This window comes from Equus asinus, chromosome 23 (assembly GCF_041296235.1).
Source record: "Equus asinus isolate D_3611 breed Donkey chromosome 23, EquAss-T2T_v2, whole genome shotgun sequence".
Taxonomy (NCBI): Eukaryota; Metazoa; Chordata; class Mammalia; order Perissodactyla; family Equidae; genus Equus; species Equus asinus.
Window position 1 is genome coordinate 40,488,755 of NC_091812.1, and position 16,809 is coordinate 40,505,563.

Sequence of the window (16,809 nt, forward strand, 5' to 3'; positions counted from 1 at the left end):
TAAGACCCCTAGGACACCCTGAACTCCAGGCTCATTCCGTGGCTCCGCCCACAGGGCGGGCTCTGCCGTTGCCGCCTCTGACGTCACCGCCCTGGCAGACTCCCATAGGCCCGGGTCGCCGCGCGGACCCCATCGGGTCCAGCCCACGCGGGGACGCCTCCTGTCGCCCCCTTCACGTCTGTTTCTCCCCGCGCCTCGCCGCTCTTACCTCGCTTTGAGAGAGCCGGGACTTCCCAGGCGTCAGGGGCCGGAAGTTGCGAGAAGGTGGAGTTTGTTTAAGTGAAGCGCGGAAGATGGAGCTGGAGGGAGGAACGTGGCTGGAACCCTCTCGGCCTTGGCGGTTCACGTAGCTCCAGGTGTCCATGGTGGGCTCTCACCGCGGCGATTGGCAGTGAAGTGATGCGCCCTTGTGTACCTTTCCTGGCCCTCCAGAGAGTCACGTGACGCATGGAGACCGCTGGCTCCCAGGGGAATGTTTCTATAACCGACAGCAGTTTGGCGGTTGACACCTTCATTGCCTGTACAACACTCACCTTTATAGCTGGGGACCTGACCTGTCGGCCCAGAGAATCGCTACTGGGGTCGGGTGGGTGAGGTGGAGGCATGAGGAAGGGCCTGGGGACGGCTTCTGAATACTGCTGCTTCCACACCAGATTCTCGAGGCATCAGCGGTTATTAAAGGCAGGGGCCAGCGGCCCAGTTTCCGCCAGTATCCTCCATTCCTCTTGCGACTGTCAGTCTGGGTGGAGTGAGTTGCCAGCTGACCTTTACCCCTCCTGCTAGCGAAGACTTTTTCTGCAGTGTTTCGTGGCTCGTGGTCTTACCCACCACCACCATCTGGTCAGTTCGGCCCACCTTCTCGACTATGAAAGCTTACTGGGCCTAAACCCTTCTTGCACGTCCTTTTCTACTAGGCAAACTTAAGGCTGATAAAAACACATAGTCCTTAAAGTCAAGTGGAGAAGCTGAGTTCAAAATTAAATTTGGTATATTTCAAGTGGATTAAAAAATATTTCAGGGGCCGGCCACGTGGCCCGGCAGTTAAGTTCCGGTGCTTTGCTTCTGAGGCCCGGGGTTCGGCTGGTTCAGATCCTGGGTGCGAACATGGCACCGCTGGTGGGGCCACGCTGAGGCAGCATCTCACATGCCACAACTAGAAGGACCCCCAACTAAAAATATACAACTATGTACTGAAGGGTTTGGGAAGAAAAAGCAAAAAAAAAAAAAAAAAGATTGGCAACCGTTGCTAGCTCAGCTGCCAATAAAAAAAAAAACGAATTAAAAAAATATTTCAGTAACACAGACAATTGTGTGAGTGATGGCACTATTGGTAAGATATGTTTTGATATCCTACACAACAAACGAATTAATGTCTGAATATGTTCAATGGTTTCTGACGACTATGCAGTCACAGTTATGATTGGTGAGAGCCATACATCCTTGGACTTTTTGGTCCTGCAGGCCAAGAAAAGTTTGACAGAACCCCTCAGCTATCAACAAACAGATATGTTTCTAGTCTACTTTTTAGTGGTCTTCTGCCCTCATTTGAAAATGTGAGAAAAAAGTGGGTACCTGAGAGAATTCACCATTGTCCAAAGACTCCTTGTTTGTTGGAACCAAAACTGATCTCAGAAATATGACCTTCTACTTAGTGAAAAACTTGCCAAGGACACAGAATCCTCTCACCCCACAGCCTGCTAAAATGCTGGTCTGTGACCTAACAGCTGTTGAATAGGTAGAATGTTCTGCATTCACACAAAAAACCCCTAAAGGATGTATTTCACAAAGCACTGTTGGCTGTCCTCTGGAACTGAAAAACTGCAGGGGAGTACTGCTCCGAATGTACCTCCACAGCACTTTCTGCACCGTTGGTGTTGTCATCAGAGTAAAAGCAATGTTTAAATCAAATTAAAAATGAAAATCCGTTTTTGCAGTTGTAGAGGAAACTGCTCCATGCCGGTTCCTTAATGGTCTTACAGTTTGTCAGCCTTAGTTGACAAATTTGGCACCCAACGTAGGGCTTTTTGAAAGACAGAGCCATGTGGGCCAGGTTGAAGGCTGTGATAAGACTCTCTGGGATCTGGTAGTGTATGCTCTTGTCTAAGTGGTGGACAGGAGTGGGGAATAAGCCTCCTCCCGTTGTCATACTGTTAACAGACTGTGTGGGTTGGGTTAAGTGACATGGGAAGACTCCCCAGGATCTGATGGTATCTGTTTCCTGTTAATGAATATTTGGAGACCTAGAAGGGTAGGAGTGAAGCCAGCTTCCTGAGTGGTGTCTTAGCTGTTAGTTCGTTTGTTGAAGCTGAGCAGACAGCAGCTTAAATCTGAAAGTAAGTGCAAACCTGTGCTTATTGGTGCTTGTTGGTGCAGAGCTGCTCTGGCCGTGCCCCTGCTCTCTCCCCCTCTCTTACCCTGACCTATACTGCTTCAATGAAAGAAACTTCCCCTCTGCTACAGCTGACCTCCTCTGCCCTGCCCTCAACTCCCTGAAGAGATAACATGGTCTCTGCAGCTGTTGTAACCCTTGAAGTGCCCGTGTTAAACAACTCGGTCTGTGTTTCTCTAAAACATGTCTGAATTCAACTGGTAGAGTTTGGGCCAAACTTACAGTAAAGAGAAAAAAGCTAAGGAGTGAGGGCTCTGAGCCAATTCAATGTAGCATTATGAAAATATATAATTTAAATGATATGTTACTTGTGCTATGAATGCTTACAAAGTGTTAGAGAAAATTCTTTTGATGTCCAAAGTTTACTGGGTGTAAATAATGTCTGTTGGTTGACAAATCGAGTTTCTCTCTTGAAGGCTTTAGTGCAATGTTAGCAGACGCTTGCCAGCAGGTATGCCTAATAAGCTCTGACAAAATTCAGGGCCTTTTTGCCAAGTAAAGCTTGGAGACTATGTGGGTGAATTTACCACACTGAAGCTCTCCAGTAGTCAAAGAAGAAAATGAGGCCTCTTACGAAGTAAAGGACTATATGCTTCTTATGAAGCTACCATTTTCTGCCAGATTTATAATTCTGGCCACAAGTGGACCTGCTTATCTACGGTAAAAGAATCCATACCATTGTGGCCCTTGAGACTTATCTGTATTATATTTTATTTGGTGAACAGTTCACACACCCAAGCGGTTGTAACTGATACCTCTGAATGTATTATGGGAACAGATGTGTTGTGTGTGTGTAATACTCCTTAATTGTTAGAAATGTTCCCGGTGGGGAAATGCCACAAATAAAAAATTACTAGTGGGATGAGTCCATAACTAGGAGCCCACCTGGATCTTTCAGCCCAGTTATGTGATACTAGTAGAGCAGTATAGGATGCCAGGTGAAGGGAAGAGAGGGGATGAGGAGATCACTATACTGATTAAGGAGCTAGTGTAAAGAGGGTACATAAGGAAACTATCCAGCTGGCTGTGCAGACAGCCCTCCTATTTGGACCAGTTAGTTCTAACATGCCTTTTGAGCTACAAATGTCAACGATTGATGGTTATGTAGACTGGAGCCTGTGGCACTAGGCACTGGTGCCGCCTAAGGTTTTGGACACAGCATTTGCCTGACACCACTGCCTGGTATACTCCATTTGAGGGGCAGTTGTTGGCTTGTTATTGAGTGCTGGTGGACACTGAGAAGCTAACTAAGCAACACAGATGTTGTTCATACTCTGACATGCTCATTCTGGAATGGGTAAAAATGAAAACACCAACAAAGTGGATATTGCCCAGCAAACGTGCATTATTAAATGGAAATGGTATATCCAGGAAAGAAGTAAACTGGGTGAATTAGTTTCCTATTGCTGTTATAACAAATTACCACAAACTTGTGGGTTAAAACAATACAAATGTATTGTCTTACAGTTCTGAAAGCCAGAAGTCCAAAGTGATTTTCAGTAGGTTGAAATCAAGTTGTTGGTAGGGCTGCATTCCCTCCAGAGGCTCTAAGGGAGAATCATTTTCCTTGCCTTTTCTAGTTTCTGAGGGGTCTCCTCATTCCGTGGTTCATCACCCCTCTCTCACATCATTCCAGTCTCTTGCTTCCATCATCACATGCCCTATTTCCTCTTCTGCAGTCAAATCTCTCTCTGGCTTCTTTCTTTTAAGGACACTTGTGATTACATATAAGGCCCACATGGATAATCTAGGATTCCTCATCTCAAGATCCTTAACTTAATCCTTAACATCTGCCAAGTCCCTTTTACCATGAGAAGTAACATTCACAGGTTCTAGGGATTATGACCTGTAAATCTCTGGGGGTTATTATTCAACTTACCACACTGGGCATTAATGGAATTTCGTAAGTACACAGTCACCACCAAGATGTGGCTATCTCAGATGCAGTGTCTATACCATCACCTTAGGTTTCTTGGGGACCTGGGTACACTGAGGTTCCTGGTGATGCCTGGGCCTGGTTCATGGAAGCATCAGCTAAGTTAAAGGACAGTGGGGTTCTGTAGGAGAGTTAACATAGCAGGTGTGAGCCTGCTTATCCTTAGAAAGGCGTGCTTACAAAGTTGGTCTTTGGCTAGTGTCTGGGAACTGTGATATGGGGAGGGTTGCCACCATTCACAGAACTGATAAGAGTGACTTATTGTGCCTAAACTATACAACCAGTGTGGTTTACAACCAGTGTGGCTGAATACCTGCTTTCCTCCTGGGAGTCTGGAATTTTGGTATGTGTTAGGCAGAGAGTGCTTTTGTGACCAGCCCCTAATAAAAACCTTGGGTACTAAGTCTTTAATGAGTTTTCCTGGTAGACAAAATTTCACATGTTTTGTCACAACTTGTTGATGGGGAAATTAAGTGTATCCTGTGTGACTCTTGGAAGATTTTGCCTTGTTTCCTCCGGACTTTGTCTTGTGCATTTTCATTTTGCTGACTTTGTTTTGTATCCTTTCACTGTAATAAATCCTAGCTGTGAGTGCAACTACATGCAGAGTGTTGTCAGTCCTTCTAGTGAATCATCAAACTTAGGGGATGGTCTTGAGGACCCCTAACTCAGTTGGTGTCAGAAGTGGGATTTGCTAGTCCAACTCTGACTCACTGAAATATGGCAGAAGCATTGTTTGGGAAAAGTAAGAAAGAAGGAGTAAGGGATGACAAACCTTTAGTGCTTGGCTAGCTATGGAGTCATCCATTGTATGAAATAGCAGTCTTTTATGAGAGGTAGAAGTTACCCATGGAATTTGAAAATGGTAAATCCAGCTCCAGGAGATTTGGCTTGCTGGATCTCCCAGCTGTTTTTGGCTGTGCTGGCTAAAGTGAGAGGAAAAAAGTGTAGACTTGTCATGCCTTTTTGTGTTTGTTCTTTCCTCCAGGTGAGAGGAGAAAGAGCCGCAAGATTTGCCAAGTTGAGCTTAGATGGGCCACAAATATTAAAAGTTTGTATTGCTCTTTCCTCCAAGTGGGAGGAAAGAATGTTAGATTGGTTCCTGGAGCTGGAGCAAAGCAAACCAGAGGGAAAAAAGGGAAAAAAACACTCTGGTCATTTCTTCAGCCTAATTGCCATTCACTGTTAACAGTAGCCTACCCCCCAAACCCTCACCCCAACCTCACATTCCACCTGAGATTCTTCCTTGGCTGCTGTAATGGTTAACCCTGTAAATGTTCAATTTACTGGTAGAGGGGTGAGTAAATTTCAATTTAAAATGTAGGAGAGGATTTTTGAAAACTTAGCTTTGTGTTCTGTGGCTATTGCATCTGGATGTAGGATAAAAATTGATGGAAAATGTTATATGCTTATAATTTCATAAATGCTAGAGGGATCATCCCAATCATGGAAAGCTGCAAAGAAAATGTGTTAGTGGGACACACAAATAATTGCTTTTTGTCATTGGTGGGTGGGTTTAAATTTAAACGTTTTGAGTATAAAAAACAAATCTCTGTGACTGATGATATTTGCTATACTTTTTGCCTTTTGGAACCTCTGGAAAAAAAGAAACAACATGAAGAGAGAGGCACTCTCCAGATGGAAATACACTTTTGGAATTTTACAAAGCAGATTTTAGTTGCTAATGAACTCTTACAAAATCAGATATCTGACCCATAAAAGCTGATGATTTATGCAGCGTCATGTGCATATTTTTGAGTGGGTCTATTTGGACTCTAAGACTGACAAGATAAAAAAGATTATAATAAATTCTTGCTTGTCAGTTAGACTTGGAACATGGATGTCTGGCCTTACAGCATCTCAGCTTTGCTACTGCTGAAGAAAAGCCACTGGCTTTTTTGGAATCCTGATGCTCATTGCCTGGACCTGACTCTAAGCTGAAACTTGATACTTTCTGGTATGGGCTGTGTCAGCCTCAACACTAGCTGTGCCAAAGTAAAATCTGGTGAAGTTGCTCTGCTCAAAAAACAAAACTCAGACTCTGGGACAGTTGCAGATCTAGGATACCTCTCTGTGGAATAAATTATGGAATCATCATGGATGCAGGTTCGACCATCTGGGTCACAAATGCCCACAGAAAAGGGTTTATTTCTGATGGGACCATCTGAAAATGAGCCGCTGATTGGTTCTCTATTTCTTTTTTTCTTTTTTAATATTTTTTTATTAAGGTTATGATAGTTAACAACCTTGTGAAATTACAGTTGTACATCATTATTAGTCGAGTTGTAGGTACACCACTTCACCCCTAGTGCCCTCCCCCCACCCCCCCTTTCCCCTGGTAACCACCGATCAGTTCTCTTTGTCCATATGTTAACTACCACCTATGAGTGGAGTCATACAGAGTTCATCTTTCTCTGTCTGGCTTATTTCACTCAACATAATACCCTCAAGGTCCATCCATGTTGTTGTGAATGGGACGACTTTGTCCTTTTTTATGGCTGAGTAGTATTCCATTGTATATATATAGCATATCTTCTTTATCCAATCATCAGTTGCTGGGCACTTAGGTTGGTTCCATGACTTGGCTATTGTGAATAATGCTGTGATGAACATAGGGGTGCATGGGACTTTTGGAATTGCTGATTTCAGGTTCTTAGGACAGATACCCAGTAGTGGGATGGCTGGGTCATAAGGTATTTCTATTTTTAACTTTTTGAGGAGTCTCCATACTGTTTTCCATAGTGGCTGCACCAGTTTGCATTCCCCCCAACAGTGTATGAGGGTTCCTTTTTCTCCACAGCCTCTCCAACATTTGTCACTCTTGGTTTTGGATATTTTTGCCATTCTAACAGGTGTAAGGTGATATCTTACTGTAGTTTTGATTTGCATTTCCCTGATGATTAGTGATGATGAGCATCTTTTCACGTGTCTATTGGCCATCCGTATATCTTCTTTGGAGAAATGTCTGTTCATGTCCCCTGCCCATTTTGTAATTGAGTTGTTTGATTTTTTATTGTTGAGTTGTGTGAGTTGTTGAGTTATGGAGATTAACCCTTTGTCAGATAAATAACTTGTAAATATTTTTTCCCAATTAGTGGGCTGTTTTTTTGTTTCAATCCTGTTTTCCCTTGCCTTGAAGAAGCTCTTTAGTCTGATGAAGTCCCATTTGTTTATTCTTTCTATTGTTTCCCTCATTTGAGGGGTTATGGTGTCCGAAAAGATTCTTTTGAAGCTGATGTCAAAGAGTGCACTGCCGATATTCTCTTCTAGAAGACTTGTTCTTTCAGGCCTAATCTTTAGGTCTTTGATCCATTTTGAGTTTATTTTAGTAAATTGTGAAAAAGAATGGTTGATTTTCATTCTTTTACATGTGGCTGTCCAGTTTTCCCAGCACCATTTGTTGAAGAGACTTTCTTTCCTCCATTGTAGGCCCTCAGCTCCTTTGTCAAAGATTAGCTGTCCATAGATATGTGGTTTTATTTCTGGGCTTTCAATTCTGTTCCATTGATCTGTGCACCTGTTTTTGTACCAGTACCATGCTGTTTTGATTACTGTAGCTTTGTAGTATGTTTTGAAGTCAGGGATTATGATGCCTCCAGCTTTGTTCTTCTTTCTCAGGATTGCTTTAGCAATTTGGGGTCTTTTGTTGCCCCATATGAATTTTAGGATTCTTTGTTCAATTTCTGTAAAGAATGACATTGGAATTCTGATTGGGATAGCGTTGAATCTGTAGATTGCTTTAGGTAGTATGGACATTTTAACTATGTTTATTCTTCCAATCCATGTGCATGGAATGTCTTTCCATCTCTTTATGTCGTCATCGATTTCTTTCAAGAAAATCATGTAGTTTTCGTTGTATAACTCTTTCACTTCCTTGGTTAAATTTATCCCAAGGTATTTTATTCTTTTTGTTGTGATCGTGAATGGGATTGAGTTCTTGAGATCTTTTTCTGTTAGTTCATTGTTAGCGTATAGAAATGCTACTGATTTATGTATGTTGATTTTATACCCTGCAACTTTGCTGTAGTTGTTGATTGTTTCTAATAGTTTTTCTATGGATTCTTTGGGGTTTTCTATATATAAGATCATGTCGTCTGCAAACAGCGAGAGTTTTACTTCTTCGTTGCCTATTTGGATTCCTTTTATTTCTTTTTCCTGCCGAATTGCTCTGGCCAAAACCTCCATTACTATGTTGAATAAGAGTAGTGAAAGTGGGCACCCTTGTCTTCTTCCTGTTCTGAGAGGGATGGGTTTCAGTTTTTGTCCGTTGAGTATGATGTTGGCTATGGGTTTGTCATATATGGCCTTTATTATGTTGAGGTACTTTCCTTCTATACCTATTTTATTGAGGGTTTTTTATCATAAATGGATGTTGGATCTTGTCGAATGCTTTCTCTGCATCTATTGAGATGATCATGTGGTTTTTGTTTCTCATTTTGTTAATGTAGTGAATCACGTTGATTGACTTGCGGATGTTGAACCATCCCTGTGTCCCTGGTATAAATCCCACTTGATCATGGTGTATAATCTTTCTGATGTATTGCTGTATTCGGTTTGCCAAAATTTTGTTGAGGATTCGGTTCTATATTTCTGATACAGAGACTGGCTGCATTCCTAACTTATGATTCCTGAGGAAGCTGCAAGTTGGGGAAGAGCACATCACTGAGAGTGTGACTCCTCAACTCACTACTGATGGATCTGACTCTGGACCCTGTCTCAGGCTGCCTCACTGCTGTTGACTTGCCATGTTTGGCTTTCCAGATTAGTAGCAGTTTGCAGCCATGGTTCCATAGCCTGACTCTACTCACCTCACCGTTCCCCTGGTACATACACCTTAGTAGGGCAGTTTGATTATTAAATGCAGCTGTCCCCAGAAAGGGATTGATCTTTTCTGCTCCCTGGATAAATTATCAGGGCAAAAGGGATGGGAGGTTATGTAAACCCATTTGAAAAAATTTTTTACATGCAAAATTTCATTCTGACCAATTCTGAATATGATGTGTCTGGCTGGTTAAATTATATAAAAATATTTTTCAGGGAAAGTGATTTTATGCCTCTTGCATACAACCCTTCCAGATGGAAAGCTCTAGATGACAGTAGAGGATGATTGAAAAAATGTTAAGTTATGATTGCTGAAAAGAAAACAATGGATTTTGTAATGATGGAGGAAAAAACAAAGCCCCAGCACCTAGGGATGGGGAAGGGGAAAGGGCATTAGTGATCTTTGTTTTTCAGAACTGTTCCTGGAAGCCTTGCCCTCTTCCTAAAAGAAAACTCACTGTGTGCCTCTTCAAGCTGTGAGGACTTTGAGTTATAAATGGTTGCTGAGCCTAGCCTTACACCTGACCAGCACTGACTATGAGATGGGTGGGGATGACCACAGCGCCAGCACTTGCCTGTAGCATTCCTATTGATGTTGTCCACACTTGAGAAGCTGTTGAACTGATGTTATAGGCAAATAAAACTGTTTGGAACTGACTGCCTCAGGTAGTCCCTCTGCAACTAAGAACTGCATGTTTGGACTAGACTGAGAAACTAGGGTGGGAGGCCTCATGGTGGAAGGCCAGACTGGGGGCCCTGTTAACCTGTACTGCCTGACTAATATATGTCCTGCTTGGCATACCCCAACAATTGTAAACTCTTTGTTCTCTTGGTAACATGTATGCCCTCCGAGACTGTACTTCTTGCCTGTGAGCCCTGACTATCACAACCCTGCCTCAGCCCTGGAAGGCTTTGAAGTCAGCTTCAACTTACTGCCTGTGTCTGAATCTATGCCTTGGGCCAAGTGAAAAAAGGTTAATATAGAAACTTAACAATGAAGCTACCTGGATTTCTCAGATGGTTCTGTATGATTAGTGGGATTTGTTTTAACTGGCTAAGTAAAGGACCCCTAAAGGGCATAACTGAGATCAACACTGCAGGTTGCTCTTACCCTGCTACATGAAGTCCTACTGATAATACTTTTGCTGTAAAGATGCCTTGGCCAAGGGTCAAGAGCCTGCTTAGAAAGGTCTGCTTACAAGTTTGGCCTTTGGTTGGTTTCTGGAAACTGTGATACAGAGAGGGTTCCCACCATTTGCAGAACTGGTAAGAGTGGCTCATTGTACCTAAACTGTTTGTACAACCAATGTGTCTTATGCAGAATAACTGCTTTCCTCTTGGGAGTCTGGAATTTTGGTATGTGTTAGGCAGAGGGTGCCTACATGACCAGCCCCCAGTAAAAACCTCAGGCACTGAGTCTTTAATGAGCTTCCCAGTAGACAACATTTCACGTGTGTTGTCACAACTTGTTGATGGGGGAATTAAGCATATCTTGTATGACTCTACCTGGAGAAGACTCTAGAAAGCCTTGGCCTAGTTTTCTCCAGACTTTGCCCCATGCGCCTTTTCCTTTTGCTGACTTCATTTTGTATCCTTTCACTATAATAAATCTTAGCTGTGAGTGCAAGTATGTGCTGAATGTTGTCAGTCCTTCTAGTGAATTCTTGGACCTGGTGGGTGGTCTTTGGGCCCCCTAGATAGGAATGTACTGTGATGCTGCAGCTGTGCAGCTCTAAAGAAAACTGTTTCAAACTATGCATGGAAAAGGGAACTCTGCTGATGGGGCATAGTTGTGAGTTATGGTGCTTGCTCTAAAAATGCCTCCCAAATTGTACCTTGTTACATTTTCATTGACTCATGACATTAACCAATGGGCTAGCAGTGTAGCCTGGCAGCAAGAAAATTGGATAATCAAGTCACAGGCTTTGTGGGGCCAACCATTATGGCGGAAGATTGCACATGGCTCATGCCCTCTGTTTGTGACCCAGGTGGATGCCTATGGAAAAGGACTCTTGGAGAATGAACATCACTGGAATCAACAAGCTGATTTGACCTGAGCTTCCCAGGTAAGGACCATAGCCACCTGGATACACTATCACACAGGGCATGGGAATCCATCTACAAGTCAGGACTGGGCCTGAAAGTAAGCTCTAGTGATTCTACCTCCTGAGACCAAGGAAGCCTGGCACATGTGCCCCAACTGCTAACTACACAGGCAAGTAGCAAATGGAACTGGACCTGGCTGGTCTTGGCAAATGGACTATGTAATTAACCATTCTCATTCTTGTTTTTCCCTCCCACGTCCAACCCCTGGGAAACTGGGGTACTGGAACTTGTGAGTAGCAAAGAAGAGCCGGGGGATGGGAGACTCTGACTTAGCATTTCTTTTGCTGCCCAGCTAAGCTTGCTGGATTTGGGCAGTTATGGATTGATTATAATGATCATGGATATGACATGACAACTCTAAAGTGGGCTTAGTGTGGCCCACATATCAAAGGATGGGAGATGTTCTAGGGAGGTACAGGTGGACAAGGAAGAAACTGCTGAGCCACCTAGAAATGAGTCTGGGAATATGATGTGAGTAAGACATGGGGAGGACGGGTAGAAGGGTGACATGATTGCTGCAGGGACTGGTAGCAAGCACACAGCTGTGGTAGCACAGCAACACCTTTGGCTACTGGGGAGGGTAAGGCTTGGGGAGGGACTGTTAATCTCTCTCAGCTCTTGTCTGCAGAGCATATGGCCAATTTGATGCAGACTGCCACCACCACCATCAACTTGACCACTGGCCAATGGGGAATCTTAATCTAAGAACTCTCAAAAATCTCTCAGCAGCTGCTGACTCTGGGAGTCACTCAAGATGACAGAACAAGATCAACTTTCTGGACATTGATCTGGTTTCCTTTAGCCTCATCTTATTCACAGACGATAGCAAGTGCTCTAAATTTAACTGATTGTTGGATCTACATTCCCTAGGACAAATAAAAAGGATTTGTATTAGGATATCTGTTGGGGTGGCCTATGATCTAAAAAGAGATCTTGATTGGTGATGTGAAAGGTTTGGGGTGAATTTGTCAGGAAACTGCTTTGTCTAGGTGTCCTTGCATGTATCCATATAGACCAGGCCATAGACAAGGCTTACCCTCAGTTGATCTGTCTTGGTAAAATGCCTCTTCATCCTCTCAGAACATGGAAGAAGGGAGGCCTGTGAGGAGCTGCTGCAAGGCCACTTCTCACCCACCTTTTTATCTTCCCTAGAGGCTGTCATGGGACATTTCTCACTGCCCCCTGGATTCTGGTAAGATGTAACGGTTTCTGCCTCAAAATGCCCCTCTTCCCCATACTTCAGTGTCACCTGCATGCTATAAAACTGCTTAGTATGAAGTACTCAAACTGCTAAGTGTGAAATTGGTTTCTCAGAAACAGAGCTCCCCATTGCCTGTGTCGCATTGTTATCTGATCTCTTTTGTTTTAGTGTTGTATGGTGGGGCAAGGGACACAGAGAGCTGGCACCTTTGCTGATCTTGCTGTTGCTCTCTATGTAAGTAATAAACTGTATGATCTAAAAAGGGCTCATTGTTTCTGTACCAGCTGAATCTCCCAGCCTTGCTTGACAGCAGTCATGAAAAATGGTCTGTACCCGCCCACATGCACTTCTGTGAGACAAGGCCTGTAAGTATGGCCTCCTCCTCCTCCCAACTCAGTTTAAATACTAGTTAAATTTGAGTAAATAAATCAGGAAAGTGATCAGAACTAGTTTTTGTTTTTATTGTTACAAAAAATTTTTGAGTTCCAAAGTAAGGCAAGCTCATGATGACTTTGTAGCAGACTAATTCTAGGCTCCAATTGTTGAAGCTGCTCACTGGTTCCTGTTTGGAGAGTAATCTGGGACTCTCAGTGTTTTCTTTTTCTTTTCTGGCAGTGTGTGTGAGGTGGTGGTGGTGGTTTTAGCTTACTTTTTCATTCATTAGCCAGTGAACAGTGTTTGAGAGGAGGAGGACAGACTGATTCCACGTTCCACCTCCTAGATCTAGTTTAGAAAACTGGTTTAGTCCCCGCCTGGTGCTCTTAGGAAGGAGTATTGCAAATGCCCCATTTAATAACACACGCTCCCTTTTGAATGTTGCCTTTTCTCTCCACCCTTGAATAGGTCCAGTATTTGATGAAACTCATCAAAGTGGGTAGAACCTGATTTGCCCCTCTTTTCTAGGATACAATGCACATGTGACGGTGCCTTTCAAGGTAATTTGTTTGCCATTTCCTTATTTCTTTGAAATTAATTCCTAAATCCTTTTATTGATAATGAAGAAAAATATTGCACCTTTTGAAATGCACCAAATGAATTGTTTGTAAATTTAAAAAGTTTTTCCTTGTCAAAAAAAGTAGAAAAAAAGTAGAAAAAAAATTCTATATTTCCCTGATGTAAGTATATTTATGCATATATTTGCATATTCATATATATATATTTGTATATTAATTAAAATTCTGGGGGCCGGCCACATGGCCGAGTGGTTAAATTTGTGCACTCTGCTTTGATGGCCCAGGATTTCGCCTGTTCGGATCCTGGGCCCGGGCATGGCACCGCTCATCAAGCCATGCTCAGGTGGTATCCCATTATGCCACAACTAGAGGGACCCACAGCTAAAATATACAGCTATGTACTGGGGGGCTTTTGGGAGAGGAAGGAAAAATAAAAATAATAAAATCTTTAAAAATAGATAAATAAAATAAAATTCTGGAAGAACACCCAAGAAGCTAGTAATAGAGGTGAGGGAGTTGATTGGTGAAGTTGGAGTGGGAATTGGGTACATCTCGCAAGACTAAAGTTCAGAGGAGACAACCAGGCTGGACAAGGTCCATGCATATCATTTTGTATTTCTAATATTTTACCATGTGAGAGTTAACATAATAATACCTGTTCAATGCTAAATTTAAAAATAGAATGGATTATATTATTTTTATAACTTGACAAATGCATCTCTTTCCTTAGAAAGGTTTGAGAGTGATTTCTTTACTATATCTCATCTAAATAAGTTTGTAGGTGCTGGCCTGGTGGCGTAGTGGTTAAGTTCACGCACTCTGCTTTGGTGGCCTGGGGTTCACAGGTTCAGACCCTGGGCACGGAATGTATACCACTCATCAAGCCATGCTGTGGCAGCATCCCACATATAAAATAGAGGAAGATTAGAAATCAACAATCCAAAGTAACATATGTACCCCTATGTTCATTAATGGACTATTCACAATAGCCAAGACGTGGAAACAATCCAAGTGCCCATCGACTGATGATTGGGTAAAGAAGATGTGGTATATATATACAATGGAATGCTACTCAGCCATAAAAAAAGACAAAATCATCCCATTTGCAACAACATGGAAGGATCTGGAGGGAATTATACTAAGTGAAATAAGCCAGACTGAGAAAGACAAACACCAGATGATTTCACTCAGATGTGGAATATGAAAAAACGCATGGACAAAGAAAACAGTTCAGTGGTTACCGGGGGTAAAGGGGTGGGAGCTGGGCACAGAGGGTGAAGGGGAGCACTTGTGTGATGACTGTCTAGAAATAATGTACAACTGAAGTCTCACATTGATGTAAACTATTATGAACGCAATAAAAAAAAAAGAGGAAGATTGGCACAAGTGTTAGCTCAAGGACAATCTTCCTCAAGCAAAAAGAGGAAGATTGGCAACAGATGTTAGCTCAGAGCCAATCTTCCTCATCAAAAAAGGAAAAATAATAATAAAAATTTTTTAAATAACTAAATAAATGTTTGTAAAATTCAGTTCAAGTTAATTAGGAGAACATCAGACCAATTTATAAGTACAAATAATGTGAACATGGGTCTTAACTGAATGCTTTGGTCATTGTTCCAGAGGTGAAACTTTGAAAGAAATACATTGCTTTGAATTGCAGACCCAGGAATAGCTTATCCTGAGGGCTAGGGCAGAGTGAGGAAGGGGAAGCGGGGTAGGTGACAAGGTCAGAGAGGCAATGGAGTGGCCCCTTGCATCTGGCCTATGAGGGTGAGAAGCAGTTCCTTTGAAGCACCAACTTCAGACTGCAAGGTCCTCCCACCCTGCAGACTCTTCCTTCTGCCTAAATTCCATGGATATTAGCCTCTCACCCAAGAACAAGGAGCAAGAGCCTGTGTACTGTGGGTCCCAATTTCCTTTTGAAATTAAGATGTACACTTCCGTGTGGCCTAATTTCTTTTACTGCCTGTAGAATCTAGCTAATGAAACAGTTTTCTCACCAATTACTTCATGCAACTTGCTCATTCAGGACACATGGTCCTCCTTTTACCATCAACACTCTCCTACGTCAACCAAGTCAATGTGGAAGAAGACCATTTGAGGGTGGCAGAAACTCAAGGTCTTTGGGATTGGGCACTAGTCAGAGGTCACACTGAAGAGAGTACTAACCACGTCCCAGACATGTCAGAGGGGATCCTGGTTGAATCAGGACCAGGCAGTCTGTGGCTGCAGCTCACATAGCTATGAGCCACCCAAAAGCTCATGGAGACTATAATTAGTCCAAGGTTGCTGTTTACCTATAAAAATTATAATTTTTTGGACTACAAGGACAAGGCTAGGGTTTTCCTCTTCCCTTTGCCATAGTTCATCATCCTCCAGTCGCTGGCTACCATTGATTGATCACTTACTAGATGGCAGGCACTGCTAAGCTCTCAACTTGTCTTGTCTTGTTAAATCATCCCAAGCTACTATTATCATTTCCATTTTACAGAGAAGAAAACTGAGGCTCATAGCAGCTCTGTGATAAAGTTTCCACGATTCACAAGGAGTGGAACCGGAACTTTAACCCAGGTCTGTCTGACATCGTCTGCTCTACTGCAAAAAATTACAAAGGAACCCCAAAGGAGCTCATAATTTGACAGAGAATTCAAGAGAGGCCCAAGTAAGACATAATTATGAGGCAGAGCCTCCACGTGATTCACGTTGGCACCTACCGCTTAGGGCAGGCTTATGGTAGGAGCTCAACAACTGTGTTGAAAAGAAATGATACGCATTAGTACCAGCATTCCGAGGACTGGGTACATTCACCTTTGTGAGCTCGGTTGATGTAACCATAACACAGAGGCAGCAGGGAAACCCAGAACAGAGACTCAGCAGAAGCAGGACACCAAGGTCAAGTGGAGAGATTCTAGAAATAATCCCCTGAGGATGTATTGACACAGCTTTGGTCCCTGTGCAGATTTCAATGACGTCTTTTTTCTTTCTCTTTTCAAAGGCATTTTTAGTCCTAAGAACCTAGGATCAGTCTACAGGTAGCCTGGTTCCAGTCAGCCTGAGTGCTGAGAGCACCATTGCTCTCTTTCAGCTTCCATATCCGTGTCAGTGCTGTGCCTGGATGTCTGTTTCCTGTCATTCCAATGTGTTACAATTCTTCTATCCTTAAACGAACATACATAGAATTTCTATTTCTCAAAAATGCAATAAATTATCCCCCCGAATAAAAACAGTGATAGATGACACCTCTCCCACGTGCATCTTTAGAGGCAAACAGATCCGGGTTCAATCCCAGATTTTGGTGCTTCCTATCTGGAAATGTGCCCTGGTTACTTTCCTCCCCAGCACTCAGTTACTGCCTGTGAAACATGAGCATTGTAATAATCATCTAACAGGGTAAAAACAATAT

At 42.9% G+C, this 16,809-nt stretch overlaps 1 long non-coding RNA gene and 1 pseudogene across 1 annotated transcript; both read left to right on the top strand.

The window, feature by feature from the left end:
- The first annotated feature begins 447 nt into the window (after positions 1 to 447).
- Positions 448 to 1,948, top strand: LOC139039725 (cell division control protein 42 homolog pseudogene; annotated as a pseudogene).
- A 10,403-nt stretch (positions 1,949 to 12,351) lies between these two features.
- Positions 12,352 to 16,023, top strand: LOC106837528 (uncharacterized). The gene is made up of 4 exons (XR_011497593.1): positions 12,352 to 12,444; positions 12,738 to 12,818; positions 13,297 to 13,388; positions 15,898 to 16,023. It is a non-coding gene; the product is annotated as an uncharacterized lncRNA (long non-coding RNA).
- Positions 16,024 to 16,809: the final 786 nt, after the last annotated feature.